At 40.9% G+C, this 24,609-nt stretch overlaps 1 long non-coding RNA gene across 1 annotated transcript; it reads left to right on the forward strand.

Annotated features, from left to right (window-relative positions):
* Positions 1-22,394: 22,394 nt before the first annotated feature.
* On the forward strand, positions 22,395-24,155 carry LOC145549706 (uncharacterized). Its single transcript, XR_014085552.1, has 2 exons — positions 22,395-23,834; positions 23,914-24,155. It is a non-coding gene; the product is annotated as an uncharacterized LOC145549706 (long non-coding RNA).
* The last annotated feature ends 454 nt before the right edge of the window (positions 24,156-24,609 follow it).

Genomic DNA, 24,609 nt, shown 5'->3' on the forward strand with positions numbered 1-24,609 from the left:
GAGGCAAACATAGAGGTCTATGGAAAATGATACAGGTTTTACGTGTGTGGGGTCGGTTGGACCCCATTTCAACATACAAGGGTTAAAAATAACGGGGGGGAAAACGAGAGACGGAAAAAACGCTCAAAGCAGATATTTCTTTTGGGTGCATCAGTCATGAAATTTCCAACTAAAAACGGAGTGAAACATGCAAAACCTGCAAGACCAGGATCTCAGATGGAGATGCAACTTCCAACTGTTGACATTTGAAGTTGCACAAAGAGGTAAGAGGTACTTTTGTTTTACTATGAGACAACTGACTAGCTAACGCCGTGTTAGCAACTCTGGGTTTCGTTAGAGATACCGCTCATCTTTCATTTGTATGCTATGTTTAGTCATGCTGTATAAATCCGATGATTCAAATGTATCCACAAATAAGGTTTTCGTCCTGGTCGTGGAACTCTGGGCCAGCTCTACACCCTCAGCAGGGTCCTGGAGGCTGCATGGGAGTTTGCCAAACCAGTCTACATGTGTTTTGTGGACTTGGAGATGGCCTTGGACCGTGTCCCTAGGGGGGCCTAGTGAGGGGTACTCCGGGAGTATGGGGTACCGGGCCCATTGATACTGGCTGTCAGGTCCCTGTATGACCGGTGTCAGAGTCTGGTCTGCATTGCCGGCAGTAAGTCGGGCTCATTTCCAATGAGAGTTGGACTCCGCCAAGGCTGCCCTTTGTCACAGATTCTGTCCATTACTTTCATGGACAGAATTTCTAGGCTGAGCCGAGGTGTTGAGGGGAACCTTTTTGGTGGCTTTAGGATCACGTCTCTGCCTTTTGCTGATGATGTGGTCCTGTTGCTTCATCAGATTGTGATCTGCAGCTCTTGCTGGAGCGGTTCGCAGCCGAGTGTGAAGCGGCCAGGATGAGGCTCAGTGCCTCCAAATTTGAGGCCATGGTCTTGAGCCGGAAAAGGGTAGAGTGCCTTCTCTGGGTTAGGGGGGTCGTCCTGCCTCAAGTGGAGGAGTTTAAGTATCTGGGGATCTTGTTCATGAATGAGGGAAGAAGGGAGCGGGAGATCGACAGGTGGATTGGGGCAGCGTCTGCCGTAAAGCGGGCGTTGTACCGGTCCGTCGTGGTGAAGAGAGAGCCGAGTCAAAAAGTGAAGCTCTCCATTTACCAATCTATGTTCCCACCCTCATCTATGGTCATGAGCTTTGGGTCATGACCGAAAGAACGAGATCACGGATACAAGCGGCCGAAATGGGTTTCCTCCGCAGGGTGGCTGGGCTCTCTCCCTTAGAGATAGGGTGAGAAGCTCGGTCACCCGGGAGGGACTCAGAGTAGAGCCGCTGCTCCTCCACGTCGAGAGGAGCCAGTTGAGGCTCGGGCATCTGGTCAGGATGCCTCTTGGACGCCTCCCTGGTGAGGTGTTCCAGGCACATCCCACCGGGAGGAGGCCTCGGGGAAGACCCAGGACACGCTGGAGGGACTATGTCTCTCAGCTGGCCTGGGAACGCCTTGGGATTCCTCTGGAGGAGCTGGAAGAAGTGGCTGGGCAGAGGGAAGTCTGGGCCTCCCTTCTGAAGCTGCTGCCCCCGCGACCCGACTCTGGATGAAGCGGAAGAAAATGGATGGATGGTAATGCATTCAACAAGTACTTTTACTTGTAATACTTAATTATTTTTAAAAGTCAGTACTTTTCTACTTAAGTGCAAATGCTAATGTGGTACTTTTACTGGAGTACATTTTTGTCTGTGTATTTATACTTTTACTTAAGTACATTTTTGAGTACTTTCTCCACCACTGTCAGTGTGTCTATGTTGAGCATAATTCACATGACGATTATTATAATCATTAATCATCATGATCTTCCCTACCTCGAGCTTGCACTTTGTTTCAATTTCAAACCCACAAAGCCTTAAAATCCACCTTGTCTTTCAAGGCGGATACAGATTGTGTGACAGTTTGCTATCTCTCTATTGTAACCCAAGAATCAGAATCAGCCTCTATTGTCATCGTTCACTGCAAAATTCATTTCAGTGAAGTCCATCCATAGACTAGTACCTGAAGCTACAATCAGAAAGCGCTGCCCTCGAATCTGGATGTTGAGTCAGTCTCCCAAGCAGAGCAGGGGTTTGTGAAGGTCAAGAGAACCAGTCAAAGTTGAACTAGCCTTGTGTAATTTTAATTGGAAATGCTTCTTTGAAAGAAATTAAACAGCAGAGCAGAATCATGTCTAATTGTTCTCATTTTTGATTTTGAGTCCATAAAGTAATTTTGAATTGAATTGGTTTTGATTTTGAAGATATTGACTCATCCAGCTGTGTTGTGATGTTTTAGGCCATGACCTGGACTGGTTTGGTAGTCCAGGAACAGCAGAAACAACAGGGCTTAAATTAGTTAAATTATATATTAAAAAAAAAAGCTATCCACATGTGTCACATTGCATCATGAAGTGGCACGGATCAAAATGAGATTATGACAGTATAACCGTCATCTAACATAGTATGGACTTATCACAGTATCTACACAAACTATTGGAACAATATTTGGGAATTATAAAAGAACAGCATTGCAGCACGTCTTTTTATTGCAACAAATTATGCCTTTAGAAGAGATTGAATGTGTTGCTGCAGTACTACAAAACAGAAAAGATTACAAATTCAGTGGATTTTAGCCAAATGTAGTTATTTTTTTAGGCCAGCAGGTGGCATAGTCCACCACAAAAAATATTAAATATATTACTTCACTAAAATGTATTTACTGTTAATGTTTTTGCTTTGTAAATATTTTAAACTATTTCAAAATATTGCTAGGCATTCTTTATTTATATCTTTGCTTGATTTCTCAATAATCTCATGATAACTTTATTTCCATTTTGCCATTGTATTTGATAAGATTTGAGTCATTCTTCTCAAATTCTTCTTCAAAAATGTTCACCCTCAAAAAGTAGTATTACCTCCCCTTTGGACTAATTTCTCTCGAGCAGCAATACAATAATACAAGAACTAGCAAAACTGCTCCAGACAAGAGCAGATATGGAAGCCAAGGTGTAGTGTAATTTGCATTTTTTTTATTCCACTGTGTATAATAAATAAAACAGTAACATTATAACATTAAGAAAAAATAAATAAAACAATATTAATTCATTAAAATACCACTATTCCTCAAATAAAATCAGAAAGAAGATAACAAATATTTTCCGTTTTAAAGAAGAGATCCAGCTGAATCTTTGCTGTGGGATATTTCTTCTGCTGAGGGCAGTGTGTGCAGGATCAGGTGGCATCAGCCTTCGACTTCTGATCACTTCAATTGATGAAATGTTACACATTTCCAAAACTGCGATACTGTAGAGAAAAATGTAAGTATTTAGCTTGATGGTGGCACCATGTGGATTATCTGTCCAGCTTGTTTACTACTAATTACACAAAATACAAATGAAAAGTAGTTATCATTTTCAAAAACTGGTGGGTAAAAATAGATAATGACAGGATTTTTTGGAGTATTACCACCACCACCTGGTTTAGCCTTTGAATTGCACTGCAGCGCAGCACAGGAGGGAAATCTAGAAGAACAGAGGTATTGGTTTAGAGTATTGACTTGCTTTTACAAGTAGTGAATCGGCCCAATACTGATATCGGGACACCACTCGTGTCATTGATCACTAAACTTCTGCTGACTCAATTAACAGACCTACAAACTTTACATGGGCTTCAGATTAGCTCAAGAATACAATATGTCAAGTGTGAAGATGAGTCTGCTACTGCCACAAAGGTTGGGTCTGTGCTGTATTTGAGCATTTCTATAAAAATTGAGACATATTTATATAAATGTCATTATGTATGTGTAATATACTGTAGTTGAAATGGTTCAGGTTAAATCCTGCTAAAATGCTCCATCTGCTGGTCAAAAGCATTCACCCTTAGAAAGCAAAGTGTTATGTGTGTGAAAATCTGTCAAATGCTTCTTATCATTTTTATGCAGATGATTTAGTGATTTACTGCTATTCTTCATCACTTGCACAGGCGATTCAGTACTTGCAGTCTGCTTTTACTGTAGTTTAAGCTCGTTTACAAACTCTGAAGTTGGTTTTGAATGTGGATCAGACGAAGGCGATGGTTTTTTCACACTCTAGGAAACTATCAGAGATCCCTCCACTGCTGTAGGGACACAAATTGAGTTTGTCAGTAATTATAAATATCTTGGCTTTATTTTAGATAAAGAGCTTTCTTTTAAAAATCACATAGCAAATTTGCTACGAACATTGAAAATGAAGATTGGGTTTTATTACAGAAATGTTTCTCTCTTAAAGCTAGAAGTAAATTGGTAGCTGCAACATTCCTGGCGCTCCTGGATTATGGAGATGTTTTATATATGAAAGCTTCGACCAAATGCCTTCAATCACTAAATACTGTATCATTGTGCTTTAAGGTTTGTAACCGGTAGCAGAGTCTCACACATCGTTGTGAGTTGTATGCAGAAGCTGAATGGCCTTTTTTAAGAGAAACAATCACCTGATGATCCTGATTTATAAATCTCTACTCGGTTTGGCTCCAGCATATTTAAACTCTCTTTTACATAGATCTATTAATTCCCATTCTTTACGTTCCAACAACATTTTTCTTTTGCATGTTCCATGTTGCTGTACAGAAAAAAGCAAGCTTTCAGTGTGATGCTCCTTCAGCCTGGAATCAGCTCCAGTCTGAACTCAACATGTCAGAACTGGTTTCACTGGACTCATTTCGAGTGATTCTTAAAAACAGGCAACGAGATTCTTTTAAACAGTGTCACTGTTTTTAAATAGTTTTATACTATTTTATACTTGTGTATATGTATTAATCAATTTTGTTTTGTAACCAGGTTGCTGTGCACTGCAGACTTCTGCCCAGGTCCCCCTTGAAAATGAGATCTGGATCTCAATGGGGTTTACCTGGTTAAATAAAGGAAATTAAAAAAAATTATGGGATCACTCTGCTATGTCTGAGAAAAATATTATTATTGTACTTGTAAAGTAAGCTTTTGGTTTTCATTTTTGCATATTATTGAAATATGTTTGTGGCGATACTAGTTCTGCTGATCTATCATTATTGTTGTGTTTTAGAAGAGTTTAGCTTGTGTGAAATCATGGTGAGAAATTCCCACACAGTAACATTGTTTTTCTGCCACAGACTGACCTTACCTCGATCCTCATTGTGTGAAATGCAGGTATGTTTTATCAAATAACTTTATTAGCAGTTCATTAGGACCAAGATTGAGTTTGATATAAAGATACAGGTCATACATTTTTTGAAATATTCAAAAATGTAAGTTTATAAAATCTTAACACAAAAAATGGCATACAGTACATAAAACATCAACATTTTATTCCATCCATCCATCCATCCATCCATCCATCCATCCATCCATCCATCCATCCATCCATCCATCCATCCATCCATCCATCCATCCATCCATCCATCCATCCATCCATCCATCCATCCATCCATCCATCCATCCATCCATCAATCCATCCATCTTATTCGGGGGCAACAGCCTAGGAAGGGAGGCCTAGACTTCCCTGTCCCCAGCCACTTGTTCCCACTCCTCATTTTATTTTCTGAACATTTTTAATTAATTACTTTATTCATCTTGAGAGGGACACTCACAGGTTGTTCCTTTATTGTGAAAGAAATCCACTATACGATCACTGTAATCCCCAATAATTTTGTTGTGTTGAGGACACTTAATTTTCATCCTTATCTTGATGCTCATTGTGTGAAATGCAGATGGAGAATTCAAGACCACTGGCGCCACAACTTGAGCTGCTCTGTTTGATTCATTCCTACACCAGAGAAGCCATCAGAACCACATGCATAACATGCCTTTATACATATGTGTTTTTTGAGTTATTAGTCTTTAGGACTAGGGCTACATGATATATCAGCACTAACATCAATATCGGCTAGTGTTACTAATTTTTTTTAACAAACTGGTATCGATTCCATGAGTAAAACTGATATATTTAACATCCAATGTTTATTTCCTTCATGTTGACATTTTTCAGCGAGTTAGTAATGTGGCAACGTTAGTAGGTGATCTTCTGATCAACCCTTTAACAGTAATTAAAGGGTAAGGAAATCTATATAACATAAAACATATTGGTAAATCTTGGTGGTCAGAAAATCAATGTTAATATCAGATATTAATATTGGCCCAGATGTTCATATTGGTGTGTCCGTAATTAGGACCAGAGAAAACAGCCTAGTAGCATGTTGACAAGCTGTTCGTAACAATAACAAACATAAAATAACAGCTTCCTGCAAATGAACAGACATACAGATTAGTTCAACCCAAATCAGATTCATTCTACAGCCTGTTTTTTCTCCAACTAAAAATACAACAGACACAGAAGAAGAGCCTGATACGTGAGGCCTGATACTGACACCAGGCAGCTCCAGGAGGCTTCTCTGACTTTCCCTGCCTTGCAATACTGCTGACAGCTCAGTCTTCACCCTGCTCTGATTCCTGGGGGTGGATGTAGGAGGTGATACGGCGCTCTGACAGTTATTAGAGCAGCTGGTGGTCACATGGAGGTGTAACTTTTTTGTTAGGCCAAGCAGTCAGAACAGTCTGGGCAATGACGGTTTCTGATTGGGTAACATGGGCCCAGGGCAGCACTTGTGGGGGGTGGCATGAGCGTGCCCCCCACACACCCTAGAAATTACTCCCTCTCTCCCTGTCCACAAATACTCCTGCCCTCCTGCTCCTCATCCCCCCTGGGTCAACAACTTCGTGGAGGGAGAAAGGTGGTCCACCCAGGGTGCCGAACAGGCTAGGACCGCTTCTGCATTTGGGAGCATTCCTTTGATAAACCTATTTTCTTTTTTAAATAAAAGCCCTAATTCACACCTGAAAAAAATGTACTGTATGTATGTTAATAAACTCCAAAGAAGCATGCTAAAGTTTGCTACCCCAAGGCTACACTGCAGCCACCTGACTAGTGTATGGTTGGGTTAGGTCCTGGTGGTCAGTCTCATTTAGGACAGTTTTAAAAGCAACCCAACCTTCCTCAGAGAGCCTTTAGCCTTTGGTTAATATAACAAGTTACTACTTTAAAAGGTCAGAGTACTGCTGTGGGTTTAGGACTCAGAATTAATTTTTTTGCATCCACCTGAATAATGTGTAGTTGCGCCACTGCTCAAATCTTCAATAAATAACGATGGGCTGTGTTTTGTTGCTAAGAAACCAAGTAAAGTCGCGCAAGTAACCGTGAAAGAGAATTGGAACGGTATTGCGGCACAAACGGAGTTGCGGCAAATAGTGAGATCGCGAAATTAATTCAAAGTTTGGATATTGGAGGGACTGCTGCCATCCACTTCGTGATTTAATTTTAGCTTAGTGGTTTCTGTTCTGTATATAAAGAGTTCCCTGAAGAATCAGCAGGCAGCGGCGCTGTGTTTTGAACTGGAAGACAAAGAGGGGAAACCTGCAGCCAGAATCCACAGCGCAGTGAGGATTTTCATGATGACGATGGCAGATCGATCATTCATATTGGTAACTGATAAACAGTATCAAAGACTGAGTATCAAAGACATCGTTCTCTCAGTCTGTGATACTGTTGGATCTCTGTTTGGATATTGGAGCGACCGGGCTCAGCCCGAGGAGGAGACGTGGGTCCCCCTTCCAATGGGCTCACCACCTATCGGAGGGTCCAAAGGGGTCGGGTGCGTTGTGCTATGGGCGGCAGCCGAGGGAGGGGACCCTGGCGGACTGATCCTCGGCTGCAGAAGCTGGCTCTTGGGACATGGAACGTCGCCTCTCTGGTGGGGAAGGAACCGGAGTTAGTGTGTGAGGCTGAGAGGTTCCGGCTAGAAATAGTCGGCCTCACCTCGACACATGGCTCTGGTTCTGGAACTAGTCTCCTTGAGAGGGGCTGGACGCACTTCCACTCTGGAGTTGCCCACGGTGAGAGGTGTCGGGCAGGAGTAGGCATACTTGTTGCCCCCCATCTCAGCGCCTGCACGTTGGGGTTTACCCTGGTGAACGAGAGGGTAGCCTCCCTCCGCCTAGGGGTGGGAGGACAGGTTCTGACTGTTGTCTGTGCTTACGGGCCGAACAACAGTTCAGATTACCCACCCTTTTTGGAGTCCTTAGAAGGGGTACTGGAGAGTGCCCCTCCTGGGGACTCCCTTGTTCTACTGGGCGACTTCAACCCTCATGTGGGCAATGAGAGTGAGACCTGGAGGGGCGTGGTTGGGAGGAACGGCCCCCCCGATCGGAACTCGAGTAGTGTTCTGTTGTTGGACTTCTGTGCTCGTCACGGATTGTCCATCACAAACACCATGTTCAAGCATAAGGGTGTCCATATGTGCACTTGGCACCAGGACACCCTAGGCCGCAGTTCGATGATCGGCCGTATGTCTTGGACACTCGGGTGAAGAGAGGTGCGGAGCTGTCCACTGACCACTACCTGGTGGTGAGTTGGCTCCGGTGGTGGGGGAGGAAGCCGGTCAGTCCTGGCAGGCCCAAACGTGTAGTGAGGGTCTGCTGGGAACGTCTGGCAGAGTCCCCTGTGAGATGGAGCTTTAACTCCCATCTCCAGCAGAACTTCAAACACGTTCCGGGGAGGTGGGGACATTGAGTCTGAGTGACCATGTTCCGTACCTCCATTGCCGAGGCGGCTATCGGAGCTGCGGCCGCAAGGTTTTGGTGCCTGTCGCGGCGGCAACCCTCGAACCCATTGGTGGACACCTTCGGTGAGGGATGCTGTCAAGCTGAAGAAGGAGTCCTATTGGGCCTTTTTGGCCTGTGGGACTCCAGAAGCTGCTGATGGGTACCGGCGGGCGAACGGCATGCGGCTCAGGTGGTCGTTGAGGCAAAAACTCGGGCGTGGGAGGAGTTTGGAGAGGCCATGGAGAAAGACTTCTGTATGGCTTCGAGGTGATTCTGGTCCACCATCCGGCGTCTCAGGAGGGGGAAGCAGTGCAGCACCAACACTGTTTATAGTGGGGCTGGTGCGCTGCTGACCTCAACTCAGGACGTTGTGGGCCGGTGGGCGGAATACTTCGAAGACCTCCTCAATCCCACCAACATGCCTTCTGTTTAGAAAGCTGAGCATGGGGACTCTGGGTTGGGCTCTTCAGTCTCTGGGGACGAGGTCGCTGAGGTGGACAAAAAGCTCCTCGGTGGCAGGGCCCCGGGGGTGGATTAGATCCGCCCTAGTTCCTTAAGGCTCTGGATGTTGTAGGGTTGTGTTGGCTCACGTGACTCTGCAATGTTGCATGAATATCGGGGGCAGTTCCCCTGGATTGGCAGACTGGGGTGGTGGTCCCTCTGTTTAAAAAGGGGGACCAGAGGGTGTGCTCCAATTACAGGGGGGTCACATTCTTAAGCCTCCCTGGTAAGGTATATTCGGGGGTCCTGGAGAGGAGGGTCCATCTGATTGTCCAACCTCCGATTCCGGAAGAGCACTGTGGTTTTCGTCCTGGTTGTGGAACACTGGACCAGCTCTACACCCTCAGCAGGTCCTGGAGGGAGGTGTTGAGGGGATCCATTTTGGTGGCCTTAGGATCAAATCTCTGCTTTTTGCAGATGATGTGGTCCTGTTGGCTTTATCAGATTGTGATCTACAGCTCTCACTAGAGCGGTTCGCGGCCGGGATGAGGCTCAGTGCCTCCAAATCCGAGGCCATGGTCTTGAGCCGGAAAAGGGTAGTCTGTAAATAGGAGGTGCATTGCATGAGGAAGCATTGAAGCGCCACTGAATGGTTGCCATGGAGTTTTTAGAATGTCTTAAACGTATTTTGATGAGGAAATGACTCATCTTGAACATGAAATAAGATATAAAGCTCAAACCTAAGTACTTGATGGTCATATACACTTTGGCGAGGGCTGATCACTTTTAAATAATCAACCCTTTGTTTTTGAATTTTTTGTTATTTTTTGCTGTTGTTGTTGGACAGTGGTGTTAAATGACTCTTTCTGCACTGAGTTTGTCCTGAATGAGGGATTTTTTGTTTGTGTATTTTGTTTCGTTGCATAGAGGATCACCAGTCTAAAGCAAAAAAAAAAGGTTTAAGAACTTCTGAATTTTCAATCAGAAATGACAACACCTCCTGGTTGAACTTCCAGGCTCCATGTATGCATACGTGCATGTTAACAAAGGTGTTAACAAAGGTGAAACATACATTTAAGCGAATGTTGAGTTTGTATGATGTTCATGTAAACCAGGGGTCCCCAAACTTTATCCTGTGAGGGTCATTTCTCACAGTAACTAAACAGACAATAAAAATAAGCCCTACCTAATGCTTGGGAACTGCTTCATGAATCATTTATATTGTAGAAAAGCAAACTCTGAGAGGGAATTAATAGGAAAGCAGCAAAGTGTGCAAGGGTCAGATTTTCCCTCCGTTATTGGGGCTGGGAATCAATATCTGTAATTACTCCCACTAAGCTGCTTTTGACTTCTTCTGTTTCAAGGAACCGTTTTCATCTCCTTCCAGGCTTTTGTCTGGCTTGGTGTGGGGCTGTTAATAGAATTTGGGCAGGAACTGCAGCATTCTGTAGCTCCCAGTTAATGAGGGTCAAATTCTTAATTTCAGGATTGAGCTGTAATATAATTTCCCCTGTGAAGTTGTGACTTGTCCACTTAAGCTGACCCATGTAAATGGTGACCCAGGAAAATTTTAAGAATTGACAATGAGATGATTATGCTGAGAATAACCTCCCCCATAAGTGTGGGATAGGAGCATACTTAGCTCCAGCTCGCTCCACTCTCTATACATCCTGTATGTTTGACACATGCAGCTGCAGGCTAACTGTCAGAAACACAGGGGGGAGCTCAGAGTCGTGTTGTTTTTCCTCCACTCTTATCAATGCGTGAAAATGTCGCTGCACTTTGAGGGCTCATGTTTATGCATGACTGGGGCCCTGGCTCAGATTTGATTTAGCATGGTGAGAAAAGCTTGAAGTTCAGGTGTGTGTTCTCTCCGGTGGACCCAAATAAAGATTGTTTTGCTAAAAGAAATGTCCTGCCAGTACACCTGAATCACATTAAACCGGTTAACCGAGCCGGGCTGTCAGTCTGCATCTATTTTTATAGCTCTTCCATCAGTGAGCTGGTTGGAAATGAATGAGCCTTTTGCTACAGGATACAGGAGATAATTTAGATTCAGTGTTTTTTTATTAGGTGGACCACTATGAGAATGCTCTAAATCAGACCTGGGCATTTTAAGGCCCACAGGCCAGTTGAACCTCCCTGTCCGGCCCGCGGCCCCCCCAGTCAAAAATAAAAAAGTATTTTTGTGTGCATGCGACGCAGCTGTCTTTTATTTTGAAAGGGCTTGATGCACCGTTTATGAATGCACGTACGTAAATGCTAACGCACAGTAACAGGTGATGCTAGCAGCCGAATACACAATCCCCACAAAATGTCATCTCATGGTAAAAAAAGAAAAGCTGATTTTGAATGCCGCATTTTCTACAAGGCATGGACAGCGAAACATTTCTTTACTGAAGTCAAAGGTAAAGCTGTGTTTAGTTTGTGGTGCGCAGGTGGTTGTGTTAAAGGAAGATAATATCCATCATCATTAGCGGAACAAGTCGGCATCGGGCCGGGGGGCGGGGCCAATGACCGGGGCCAATGACCGGGCCCCTCACGTGTATCACCTCTGGAAACTGTGGAGCGGGGGTAGGGGGGTTGCGCGGTGCGACAGCAACTTTAACATTACATATACCTTTCTGAACAGGCGAGGGCGCACTTTCTCCATCTAAAATCAGACATTAAAGCATCTTGAAACCATTCCTCCCTCCCTGGCACCTCCACCCCCAGGCCCCATAGCTCCGTGCCTGTCCATCATCACTAAGTGACCAAACACAAGAAGAGATACAAGAACCTCTCAGAGAAACAGCGCAACACTGAGTTGTCTGCTGTTAAGGAAGAATTTTTATATTACAATTAAATTTAGCAAAACTCTGGCTCTGATTCTTCCTTTTGATCCCCGGAAAGAAAGTATAAGATAGTACAGGAAACTGAAGAAACACAGATACAAACATTGTTACCTGAGACAAGAAGACAGAGAAATATCAAGGACGTCCTTGAGAAAGCTGGTGCAGAATAAAACTAAACTCAGCTATTCTAATTGTTTCCTGTGCACAAACTTTATACCTGTAGTGTTTTCCTCTTAATGATTCAAATAAGCGTATCTACTGACCAACTGGAAGCATCTCTGCCCTTTAAATTAGAAAAGTCCCTGCAATCTGTTCACAAGATCAAACACCTTTGTTAATAAGGTAGAAGCAGACCTCCGAATTCATGGTTTATGTCTTCACAGATCATGTGAAAAGCTAGAACTTCCTACTGATTGTTCCCAACAGACAAGAGCAGATCGGAATCTTGACAAACATCTGCTTTAACTACACTAAAATATATCATAGTCAGAATAGTATAAATTTAAAACTATAATTATGGTATTCAATCAAGTCATGATAAATTCTAAAACTAACTATTTTAAATGTATTTTCTTAACACTATCTGGCCTCTCGCTCTACAGCCATCTGGCCAACAAAACAGATGAATAACCTCACAGGTAGCTGTGAAATTCGGTTTCTCTTCTGCTCTGCCAGAACAAACCTTAATACTGTATTTATTTAATTCAATGTAAAGTTATCTCCAAAACCCAATTGTTCTTCTCACTCAGCATCTCCAAAGTAGTCCTGATATCAAACAAAGCAATAGATATAATATCAACAGAAATAATGAAATACAATTCCTGTTCTAATTAGAATTAGAAACAAATAAGAATAAGACATTCATTCACCATAAACCTAAATATTTCTAAATAAACAAACATTTCATTGATTCTAATATAGTCAGAAATAATACAACTTCAAATACATTCATCATTGACTAAATTATTCAAACAAAAATACAATTTTAGTCAACATGTTATTAATAACTAAGAAAAATGTCTTACAAATTAAATGTAGTGATTTAAACATTTATGTATTTCTGTTTTTCACCATGTCAATGTTATTCTGGAAGACTTCTCATCCTGGTTACGTGAACCGACCAAAGTTCCCTTTCTCACAGTAATCAATGATTCGTCCTCCACCTTCCTGCATGTTAATTATGACCTCCTGTCTTTAATGATAAGACCCCAGAGGTCTGAGCAGAAATTCTCTTGCAGATCCTCTATTCTCCTTTGTACTTTAAATGCTTAACCCAGCAATAGTTCTTAGGGTTTTAAATCACTAACACAAACCTGTTCACGATTAAGAAATTCGTTCTAAAAGGTTTAAACTGTGTTAAACACTAAAAATAGTCATTTTTCCTCAACACTGCGTTGGTAGCCAAGTTGCAAGCTCAACAAACACTTTTTACAAAACGCCTGGCATCCAGAGGAGCTGCAGTCAAGGTAAGTTTTGCCATATCCCACAAGATTGCTAGGAAGAACAAACCTTTTTGTGACGGAGAGTTTATTAAGGAGTGCTTGGTGGACTCTTCAGCGCAAATATGTCCTGAGAAAAAAGAAGCTTTTGAGAACAACTCCATCTCCCGCCGCACCGTAACGAGAAGGTTTGAGGACATCGTGACGAAGCTGGTGCTGCAAATGAAAGACAGTGTGAATAATTTTGAGTATTTTTCCCTGGCTGTGGATGAGAGCTGTGACATACGGGACACTGCTCAGCTGTGTGGGATCAATGCAGAATTCAGCATCATTGAGGAGCTGGCAAGCATGCGGTCAATGAAAAGGACAACAGGGAGTGAGCTCTTAGCAGAGGTAAATGCGTGTTTGGAAAGCTTGGGTCTGAACTGGGACAAACTAGTGGGCGTGACAACAGATAGGTGTCCAAATCTCACAGGAAAAAAAGTTGGTTTATTAAAGAGAATCCAGGACAAAGTGGCAAAAAAGAACCCTGAGCAGAAATTAACTTCTTTTCATTGTATTATACATCAAGAAGTGTTGTATAAGTCGGTGTTAAAAATAAATCATGTGGTTGATGTCATAACTAAAACAGTTAACTTTGTCACAGCAAGAGCACTGAACCATAGACGGTTTGTTTCACTTTTAGAGGAAACCGAGACTGACCACCAGGACCTAACCCTAACAGACAGCAGTCAGGTGGCTCAGTCTGGGAAAAGTGCTGAAAAGCTTCTGGGACCTGAGAGAGGAGATTCAGGAGTTCTCTATGAGGAAGTGACTCACCATCCCTCGGCTTTCAGACACTGGCTGGCAGATCTTGGTTTTATAGTTGATTGACTGCTCAGATGAATGAACTAAATGTCACACTGCAAAGAAAGGGTCATTTTGTGTACAGTGCAGTCAAGGCCTTCAGTAGGAAGGTGCAGCTTCTGTCAAGTGAACATGATGGAATAAGGTTCTTTTGTCCAAACAATTTCATTAGAGTTTTATTTTGATTCAAGTGAAGAAAATTTTGGTTCATCCACAATCAATCTGTTAAAGACTGTGGGCAATTGTCTTTATTGGGAATTTCTATAGGGCCATGTAAAAGGCCAAAAAGGGAGACATTTTTTGAAAATGGTTGAATAAAAAAGTGTAAGCAAGCGTGGTGCAGTGAGGGGTCTTTTTTCTTGTGTGTACACTGGAAGCACACTTACATGCTTACCCAAAAGAGTAGTTCATACAGCTTCACATGTTGGAGGTAGAGGAGACTGACTCCCCGTTCTGCTCAGAGGGGTGGAGAAAACCTCAAAGGGAGGTTGAAGAGTTCATTTTTCAATTTACTAAAAAGAGTGGGAAGAGAAAATGTTGGCTTTGAAGAATAAAGTAATGCGAAGCTTGCTAGGAGCTGGATCTCCTGCGTGATTTGCATTAAAAGCTGCACATCAAAAGTCAGGGATGACCTCTTTAAATATTTAAATGCAGTTTGTAACAAGCAGCACCACAACCTCTATCAAAGGCTGATGGATTCAGGCAGAAAATGGGAGATTCCTTCCACTTGTCAACCATGTGTTCTCCAGCCTGCAGCTATGACAGCCATCCCTCCATCTTCCCCCAGGAGAATAGCTTCCTGACAAGTAGCTGAGGTAGTGTTGAAGAAGATGTTTCCCCATACAGAAGGAGCTCTACAGTCCACAGCATATTGGGGTGGGAAAAAGGAAAAGGAGGGGCTGGGGAGGAACTGCTGTCATGGCACTTCTGCCAGACAACAGGAAAAGCAGCTGACTTGTTTGTGGCCCACACTGCACATGCTTTCTTTACAGCTGCAAGCATGTCAACATATTTACAGCATAATTCAGGAGAATGACTGACACTGTTAGATCGTTGCATGAAGCATGAAAAGCAGATCTGTAAAAGTGAATAGTTACTGTTCTCTCAAACATGCTCAGAATGGAGAAAATAAATCAAATTCAAAATGAATTCTGCTGCGTTTCTGGGCAAACATGATCTGCTTTATATATCGAATGTGATGGGATTGCCTATTCATCTTGCAGTGTTTTAGGTTGAGCTGTAACATCACATGTACAAATATCAGGTGCGGAGTAAAATCAGACTGAAACTCCAGCTAATGAACATATATTTAGAGAAATAGACCTTCTTTGAATGAATGTTAATACAGCCTAAATGCCCATTAGCTCATTAATCACACTGATTAATCTCTGCAATTAACTTGAAATTGAGCTATGTTCTTTTAAAATGCTGACTCATCATCACCAATGCTGGAATGTTAACAGTATTTTGATTTTTTTTAACGTCTTTTTAATTGGTTCTAATAATTATTTTCAGGTGTTATCTGGCAATCATTTCAGTACGCAGCCTTCCAGGGACATGGGGAAAATGTTTTCTTTTGTGTTCCCTCACAATAATCTACTGGTCAGTTCATGCGACATAATTGAATACTGTAAACCTTTCTTATGGTGTCCGCTGTACTTATGCTTTAATACAAGGTTATGTAAGGTTTTTCCATGAATGTTAATATATCCTTGTGAAATATCTGACGTTTTATATATTTTTCTTTAATATAGAAAGGCACAACAAAACTATGATATAAATGATATAAACAGAAACTTTCCATAAGTAGGAAAGAAATAAAAAATACATAAAAAAATCTATTTGGACTATTTCTGAGTTATTATCGTGGGGTAATAAGTCATCTGACAGTTTTGATTGTGTCTCTGTTGTGTCTGAATAGTTTAAAGGGCCGTTTCCATGTGCAGATCCACCTCAACCTTAACAGTTAAATAGAGTTTCAATCAGTTTTTGCACCAAAGAGTTAATAATAATAAACACGTTTTCACTGAGGCTCTGTAAGAGCCATATGAATGAAATAAGTAATTATGGATATGACAGGAGCAGCGGCTTTGACACCTGCTGGTGGGCGTGTTGATGTGACTGTCATTAAGTGTGAATGGGAAGGTTACTGGCGCGGTGGCTTTGTGTGGTCAGTCCTCGCAAAGTTTGGAGCATGACAATCAAAATGGAATAAATCGATAATTGTAACAGAACAAAGAGGTTTGGAATTGATTGATACACTTACAGATGAGATTCCCTGAGTTAACCCAGTGCTGCCCTCTACCACCATTAGTTTGCAGTGTTTTATAATAATAAAAAGTGTTTATTATTAACTCTTTGGTGCAAAAAAATGATTGAAAGTCTATTTATTCACTGCATGTTTGTGTCTGTGGGTTGAGATGGATCTGCACATGGAAACGGCCCTTTAAACCATTTAGACTTCCAGCACAACAGAGACACAATCAAAACTGTCAGATGATAGATGACTTATTACCCCACGGTAATAACTCAGAAAAAGTCCAAATAGTAGCGCTCCATAAGTGGAAGTGATTTAAAACAATTTTTTCAGTAATGATTTTTATGTGATTATATCAACAAAAACATACAAATTCATTATAAAATTGTGATTTTTTTTTTACAATAATATATATTTGATAATGTAAGTAGAAATCTTTATTATATGGACTGGACAAAAGAAAGATTAAAAAATAAATTGCTCTTGGGTGCCCCGGGTGGCTGCGGTCGGTACCGCACTGTACAGTAATATGAGCCGCGATGAGAGGAGCATCCAAACCTCCAGACTCCGGTGGAAGATAAGTTAGCAAAGCAATGTCGCCAAAAAGGAGAGAGAATAGAATAAAGACAAGATTAAACATATATTTTACTTTGTAATGTAATGTTTATCAGAAAGATTTGTGGAGCCACTAATAGAAACCTAGCTTAATAGCGACCTTGAATGGTCCAGTTCAACAGCCAAACATTTATGGTACAATGTTTGTATTTGTGTGAAACTGAGTTTTCACTTTAAATGAGTTGATTCTCATGGCTGACTGCATATTTCTGATGGGTTTTGGCTTCAAAACGGCATAACAACATTTGATAATTAAAACTTCTCAATGTTTTACATTGTCTGGCAAAATGTTTTTACATCAGGCTACAGGGGTACTGCATTAATATATAAATGAGCTACACTAAGCTCATTGATATATGAACTTAGAGCCTATATATATACTGCTCAAAAAATAAAGGGAACACTTAAGTGTTATAGTGTTCCCTTTATTTTTTTGAGCAGTATATATATAGGCTATATATATATATATATATATATATATATATATACACACACACACACACACATTAGTCTGCTTAGTTTGCTGAGCATTATAATAGCATTATAATTTATTTGTCTAAAACAAACATTATGTTTTACATCAATTTATAAGTTATGTGAAACTTCATCCTCAGGTGAGAAAGACTCTCCTGGTATAAATATATTTGTAACTATTACACCTAACAGAAATTCATTTTATCAAACAATGTCATGAATATGTGTGTAGGGCTGCACCGATTTCAGTTTTCTGACTGATCGCCGATTACTGATCTTAAAAAAACCCTTGCCCGTCAATTTTGATTTTTGTCGATACCAATTTTTTTCTTTGTCTGAAAAGTCGCTAAATGTAGCAAGAAAGTCGCCGAATTGGCAGCAGTGCAGTGAATATTGTTAACTGCAAACATGCAGACCTGACCTGGTGGGTCGGTCAGTCAGTCAAACCTCTCGGCTGATCGCTGACTAGGATCAACACATTTAGGGTAATCCATCATTCTCTGATGAGATGTTCACTCAGGCTAAGTTAACATAAACTTAAATTAACTTACATTCTACATTTTAAAATCTAATATTGCAAAGGATAAAAGAGAATTGGTTTTACTATGTTTACATGTGTTTGAATAAGAAAATGATTTATAAATTCTTAAAATATTGGGTAATAAGTGGCTAAAATATCTCTTTTCCCAAGAGAGAAAATATATTTATATAAAAAACACAGAAAGACAAACCCTAATCGACTCCTATTTGCTTCTTTCCTTTTCCTCTGTCTGAGCTTCGCTGCAGTGCGTCTGACCTCTGACCTCAACTCAAACTTGTCCTCCCATGGACCAGATGATGTCCTTCCCTCCCCACCAGCCAATGAAAGTGATCAAGAATATCCAGAAGATCAGGAAGACAAAGATCTGCATCACCTCCAGACCACTGCTGGGTCTCCTGCTGGACATTCAGACGGAAACTACGTCCAGTTCTCAACAGAACTCACAGGACTTCTGTTGAGAACTGAAGAGATTCAACAATGGAAATCTTTCACCACCTGCAGTGCTGAGTTAAGTGCCTCTTATATGACACTCATCATGGCTAAGAGTGAGACTGGCAGCAGCTGTTTGCACCAGTATCACAACTCCAAGAATCTGCATTGCCTGCACACGTTTCCACCAGCGTGGAGAAGGAAAGATGAACATGCTTCAGAGACAACGATGCCACACTGAACTATGTGACGCTTGTTGCATCTGTGACAACATGGACATTGGCTGAAGGATGGTCTGGACAACCCAAAATCCAACATAGCCCATTAAACTTTAAACTCACCTGGTCCAAAATTATAAATATGTTAACATAATAAACAAGGCTTTAACTTGTAGCTGGTATATAAGAGAAAAATAGTTACATTCAATTTGAAATGTACATTAATGGAAAAATTCAAGTGAAGCAGTTAGAAATAATCTAAAGGGAACTGAAGAACCTAACAACAATTCACAACAAATGTTGTCTTGAAGGCACTTCACAAAAAATAATTTTAACTCAATTATTCATGCAATGCAATTGATCCTAGTTATCAATCAGTGCATTAAGCTTAATCCAATATTCAAATTAAGCTTAATGCTTACTCTGAATATTTTCTGTCAAAGGAAATCAAGCATATTGTTCTGAATCACTGACTTGCAGTATTCCCTCCTCCAGGGCCAGCAGGGGGTGACAGTAGACAATCGTTTGCATCATATTCAGAAAGGCTTTGTGCAACTGGGAAAATGAAAGTAGTTTGAATCTCCCTCCACCACCAACCACGGGGGTTAAGGTACACCATGAACATGTCACCAGGGAGGCACAGGAAGAGCACAAACACTGAACTGCAGAGAAAAAAAGAAAGGAACAGTAAGATTCTTTTAGACTTTTAGCTTGAATAAAGGTTTCGCTGTCCAAGGTTCAGCAGTTATTTTTGAGCATTTTATCTTTTGTGTTTATTTCATTCAAAATATGAAGGTTCATCTGAGTTCATCTGAGGACTAAAGTGATATGTGTGTGTTTTGTTGCTTTGATTACCTAACGGTGGCTAAACTCCAGCTGGAATGGAGGCTTAGGATGAACAGCTAAGTCAGTAGCAGGTAGGTGAACTATTGCAGAGGAAGGCAAGATGATTTGGTAAATTATATGGTGGGAGAGTAAAACAGTGCATTGCTTGAAGATCACTTTAAAACTCCAATCTATACCTTGAGGTGAGTTTCAGATGAGTTGTTCTGAAACACAAGGAGACAACACGTAAATACTCTGAAATCTTTACGAGGAGGAACAAGATTAAAATAGAACAACCCTGCGATTGGCTTGAAGCCCCACTGGTCCTCCTTGATGAGCAAATGATTTGCAGCTGGCAGTCAAGACCACCTAACCTGAGACCAAAACCAGAGTGTATCGAGACCGAAACAAGACCAAGAATTTTAGGGTCTGAGACCAAGTCAAGACCAAGACCAGCGGCCCACGCTACATGACACAATAATAAAATATGATCAAAATTGCTTCTCAAATTGATCTGGAAGATCCATAGAAGGTTCTGGGTTCGATTCCCGGCCCTGGTCTTTCTGCATGGAGTCTGCATGTTCTCCCTGTGCATGGTGGGTTTTCTCCAGGTACTCCGGTTTCCTCCCACAGTCCAAAAACATGACTGTCAGGTTAATTGGTCTGTCTAAATTGTCGCTAGGTGTGAATGTGTGTGTGCATGGTTGTGTGTCCTGTGTGTCTCTGTGTTGCCCTGCGACAGACTGGTGACCTGTCCAGGGTGACCCCGCCTCTCGTCCGGTACGCTAGCTGGAGAGGCACCAGCAACCCCACTGAGGGACAAGGGTGTAAAGAAAATGGATGGATGGGACTTTTTATTTACAGTACTTGGTTAAACTGTGATCTTGAAACCGGAACACCAGAGAGAGATATATAGACACCCTTCTGTTTAATCGGAGTTTGATGGATTAATTGATATTAATTTATATCAAACGCCCCCACATCCGGTAACCTAATACCCCCTCCCCCCAAACATATGTCATATATATCATATAATGGGAACTTTGTGACCTCCTGACCTCCCCGGCACCCTTCTTTCAAATTTTAATCGGAGTTTGATGTGAACAAATAAATATAAATGAATAAATAAATATACTATATTCTAAATCATGTTGAATTAGATTAGGAATATTGTAACAAATGGTTTTAAACAGATTATATTCATGATACAGTGCTGGAATTAATTGTCTCTAACTCTTGTCCCATAAGAGACAGAGGTTGACAGAGGAAGCAGAGAGGAGGGGGGCGAGTCTTGCTGTGTGTGTGTGTATCCGATCTCTGAGCCATCATACGGCTTGCTGTGTGCGTGTGTGTGTGTGTGCGTGTGGGTGTGTGTGCGTGTGTATCTGATCTCTGAGCCAGCATACGATGAAACCTACCTCGTAGTATTTCACAGAATGATCCTATAGCTAGGTAAGAGAGGGTGACCTCTGACCCCACAGCCGGTGATGCCCACCTCAGGATACATTAGGCAATCCTTCTGAAGGAAAATTAGCAGATTCATGCCACATGGTCCTCTTTAAAAGGAATGTATCATATGTCTCAACCAACATACGATGAAAACCTACCTCGTACTCTTCCGCAGAATGATATATCCTATAACTAGGTAAGAGAGGCTGACCTCTGACACTTCAGCTGGCATTGCCTGCCTCAGGCAATCCTTCTGAAGGAAAAATTAGCAGTTTCACTGCCGTACGGTCCTATAAAAGGATGCATCATCTCGGCAAGACCACAACAACACAGATCTTCTCTCATCTGCTCTGCGGTACAACAGGAGTTGTAAGCTTTTACATTTTGCTTTATCTTTAAACCAGCATTATTCTGAAATATGTCCGGTTTTTCGTGCAAGCAGGTTAATTCTGATGGGTCTACAACTTTTGGGTCTCAAGACCTCTACAAGTTTTTTGACCGTAAGTAAAGAAAAAATACTAATAATCTTTCTCAGTTTATATAAATGTATAAATACATAAATATACGTATTTGTGTTTAATAACAATGTCTGTTTGTTTAGGTGCATTCTCTCAGGATGCAGAATCAGATGTTATAATCGGTAAGTCTTTTTTTTGTCATATCTTTTCTCTGTAACCCTAATTCTAAAATAATTTAGTCCTATAAAAATGAAAATCTTAAATATATACCTATTATTCCTCCAGATCTTACTAAAAATCAGAAGACACACCAGTCCCAAACAGAACCAGAGTTCTTCCACGGTAATTTTAGTACCTTTTTTACACTTATGTAATCAGAGTTCTAAAACTAAAAAAATATATATTAATTAACATTTACTATGTTTCTATTTTCTTATAGATAACCAGGAAAACTACAGGAGGAATCGTTTATCGCTGACTAAAAAAAGAAGACCTGTCTCTAAAGCTATATGTTCTTCACAACTGATGAATGCAAATGGTTTCAGAACAGTTCCTGATCAAAAATCAACCAACATACATACGAGAGATCAGAGTAAGTTTTTTTAAATAGTGTATTTGAACTAATCAGGAAACTGGTTTTCTATCAACGTATTTATTTTATCATCCATAGCTTTAACTTCTAATGAAGATTCAGTAATTTACATCTCATCTGGCTCGGAAGACAGCTTTGTGCCGCAAGAAGTATCCGACTTACCTCCTAGGCAGAGAGTTGACGCTGTTGGCATCACGGCTCCTCCCTCGCCACGTAGAGAAACTACAGCGGACCCGGAACCAGAACAAGAACCAGGACCAGAAGCAGAGTCAGAACCAGAACCAAAGAGGCCTTCTGATTCTCCTCACACTGGTAAGTTTTATTGTTTTAAATTATTATTTATTAGCATACATACTAAACTTTAAACTTTACTCAAATGAATGAAATGTATATGCTATGTTTAAACAAAGAGACACACAGACTGACAGAGGAAGCAGAGAGGAGGGGGCCTTGCAGAGTTGTTCTTTGTGTGTGTGTGTGTGTGTGTGTGTGCGTGTGCGTGTGTGTGTGAAAGCTCAACAGACCACAGTGTAAATTGAAATTTATAATAAAAGCTTTTACTAAAGTTTACTTGAATGAATGAAATATATATAGTATATTTAAAGTGTTGTAATTAAATGTCATTAATTTCTTATTCTATATGAGACAGAGGCTGAGAGAGGAAGCAGAGAGGAGGGGGCCTTGCAGAGTCGTTCTGTGTGTGTGGAATCTCAACAGACCACAGTGTAAACTGAAATTTATAAAAGCTTTTACTAAACTTTACTTGAATGAATGAAATATATATACAGTATATTTAAAGTGTTGTAATTAAATGCCTTTAATTCCTTGTTCCATAAGAGACACAGGTTACTGCGTGTGTGTCTGTCTTTAAAGCGGAGGGTAGCCTTGCAGTCATTCTGTGTGTGTGTGCGTGTGTGTGTGTGTGGGTGGGAAATCTCAACAGACCACAGTGTAAACAGAAATTTATAATAAAAGCTTTTACTAAACTTTACTTGAATGAATGAAATATATATACAGTATATTTAAAGTGTTGTAATTCAATGTCTTTAATTCCTTGTTCCATAAGAGACACAGGCTACTGCATGTGTATCTATCTTTAAAGCGGAGGGGGCCTTGCAGTCATTCTGTGCGTGTGTGTGTGTGTGTAGGTGTGTGTGCGTGTGTGTGTGTGTGAAATCTCAACAGACCACAGTCTAAACTGAAATTTGTAATAAAAGCATTTACTAAACTTTAAACTTTACTTGAATGAATGAAATGTATACGCTATGTTTAAACAAAGAGACACACAGACTGATAGAAAAAGCAGAGAGGAGGGAGGACCAGGGAGAGTCATGCTGCTGCGTGTGTGCGTGGAATCTCAACAGACCACAGTCTAAACTGAAATTTGTAATAAAAGCTTTTACAAAAGTTTACTTGAATGAATGAAATATATGTACAGTATATTTAAAGTGTTGTAATTAAATGTCTTTAATTCCTTATTCTATAAGAGACAGAGGCTAACAGAGGAAGCAGAGAGGAGAGGGGCCAGGGGAGAGTCATGCTGCTGCGTGTGTATGCGTGTGTGAGTATGTGTATGTATTGGTAAAAGTGATTTAGCAGGACATTGTCAGAATACAGCACTAGAAGGACATTTCAATTTTTTCCCCCTCTATTGTACCAAAAGCCTGTATGAAATCTCAACACACATTCATTATATTTCACAGCTTCCAAAGCTCAAACAATACTACGCAAGAGGAGAGCACACAATCTGCAAGCCAGAGCCGTCTTATTGGATGGACTGATTACAGGTATATTATTTGATTTTATCAACTAAAATGCCATATCACCGCTGCTAGAAATGTATTCCTGATTATTTATTTATTACAGAATCTGTGTGGCTTCTGGAGAAACGTGCTGGGTCCAGAAAACGAAGATCACCATTCTACCGCTCTATGAGTGCGAGAGCTAAGTTACTACTACAAGCAACCAAAATTCTGGTCGACAATGTTTACTCTGATGCAAAATTGTTTGAGAAATGATTCATGTTTGATCTGTCTCTTATAACTCTATGTAGTATGGATAACCAAGAAGGTAGAGCTGAATTAAATGAAGCTTTTCAAAATCCTGAATCTCAGACAGATTATTCACAACAAATTGTTAATATAATTCAGAATTTGCAATCATTTGCTTCAACACTGAATACTGCGGAAAATAATAACATTTCACAGAACCCTGCTTTTAGCCCTGCTTTAAGCCCTCCACGGTCACCTATTTTAAACCAATCTGAAGTCTTGGAATATTTCAGACAAATTAACGATGCACTTTATGGTTTAAATAATTGTCTTTCTCAAAACTCCCCCGCCGCCTCACCCGCTGGTTCATTTAGGTTGGACGAAGCTTTTCAAAATACAGAATCTGAGTCAGTTTACCATGAACAAATTGTAAAGGCCATACAGAACTTGCAAACATTAGCTTCAACAGTGAATACTGCGGAAAATAATAACATTTCACCGAACCCTGCTTTTAGCCCTCAAAGATCACCTATTTTAAACCAATCTGAAGTCTCAGAATATTTCAGACAAA

Source organism: Poecilia reticulata, chromosome 21, assembly GCF_904066995.2.
Source record: "Poecilia reticulata chromosome 21, P_reticulata-male-v2, whole genome shotgun sequence".
Classification (NCBI taxonomy): Eukaryota; Metazoa; Chordata; class Actinopteri; order Cyprinodontiformes; family Poeciliidae; genus Poecilia; species Poecilia reticulata.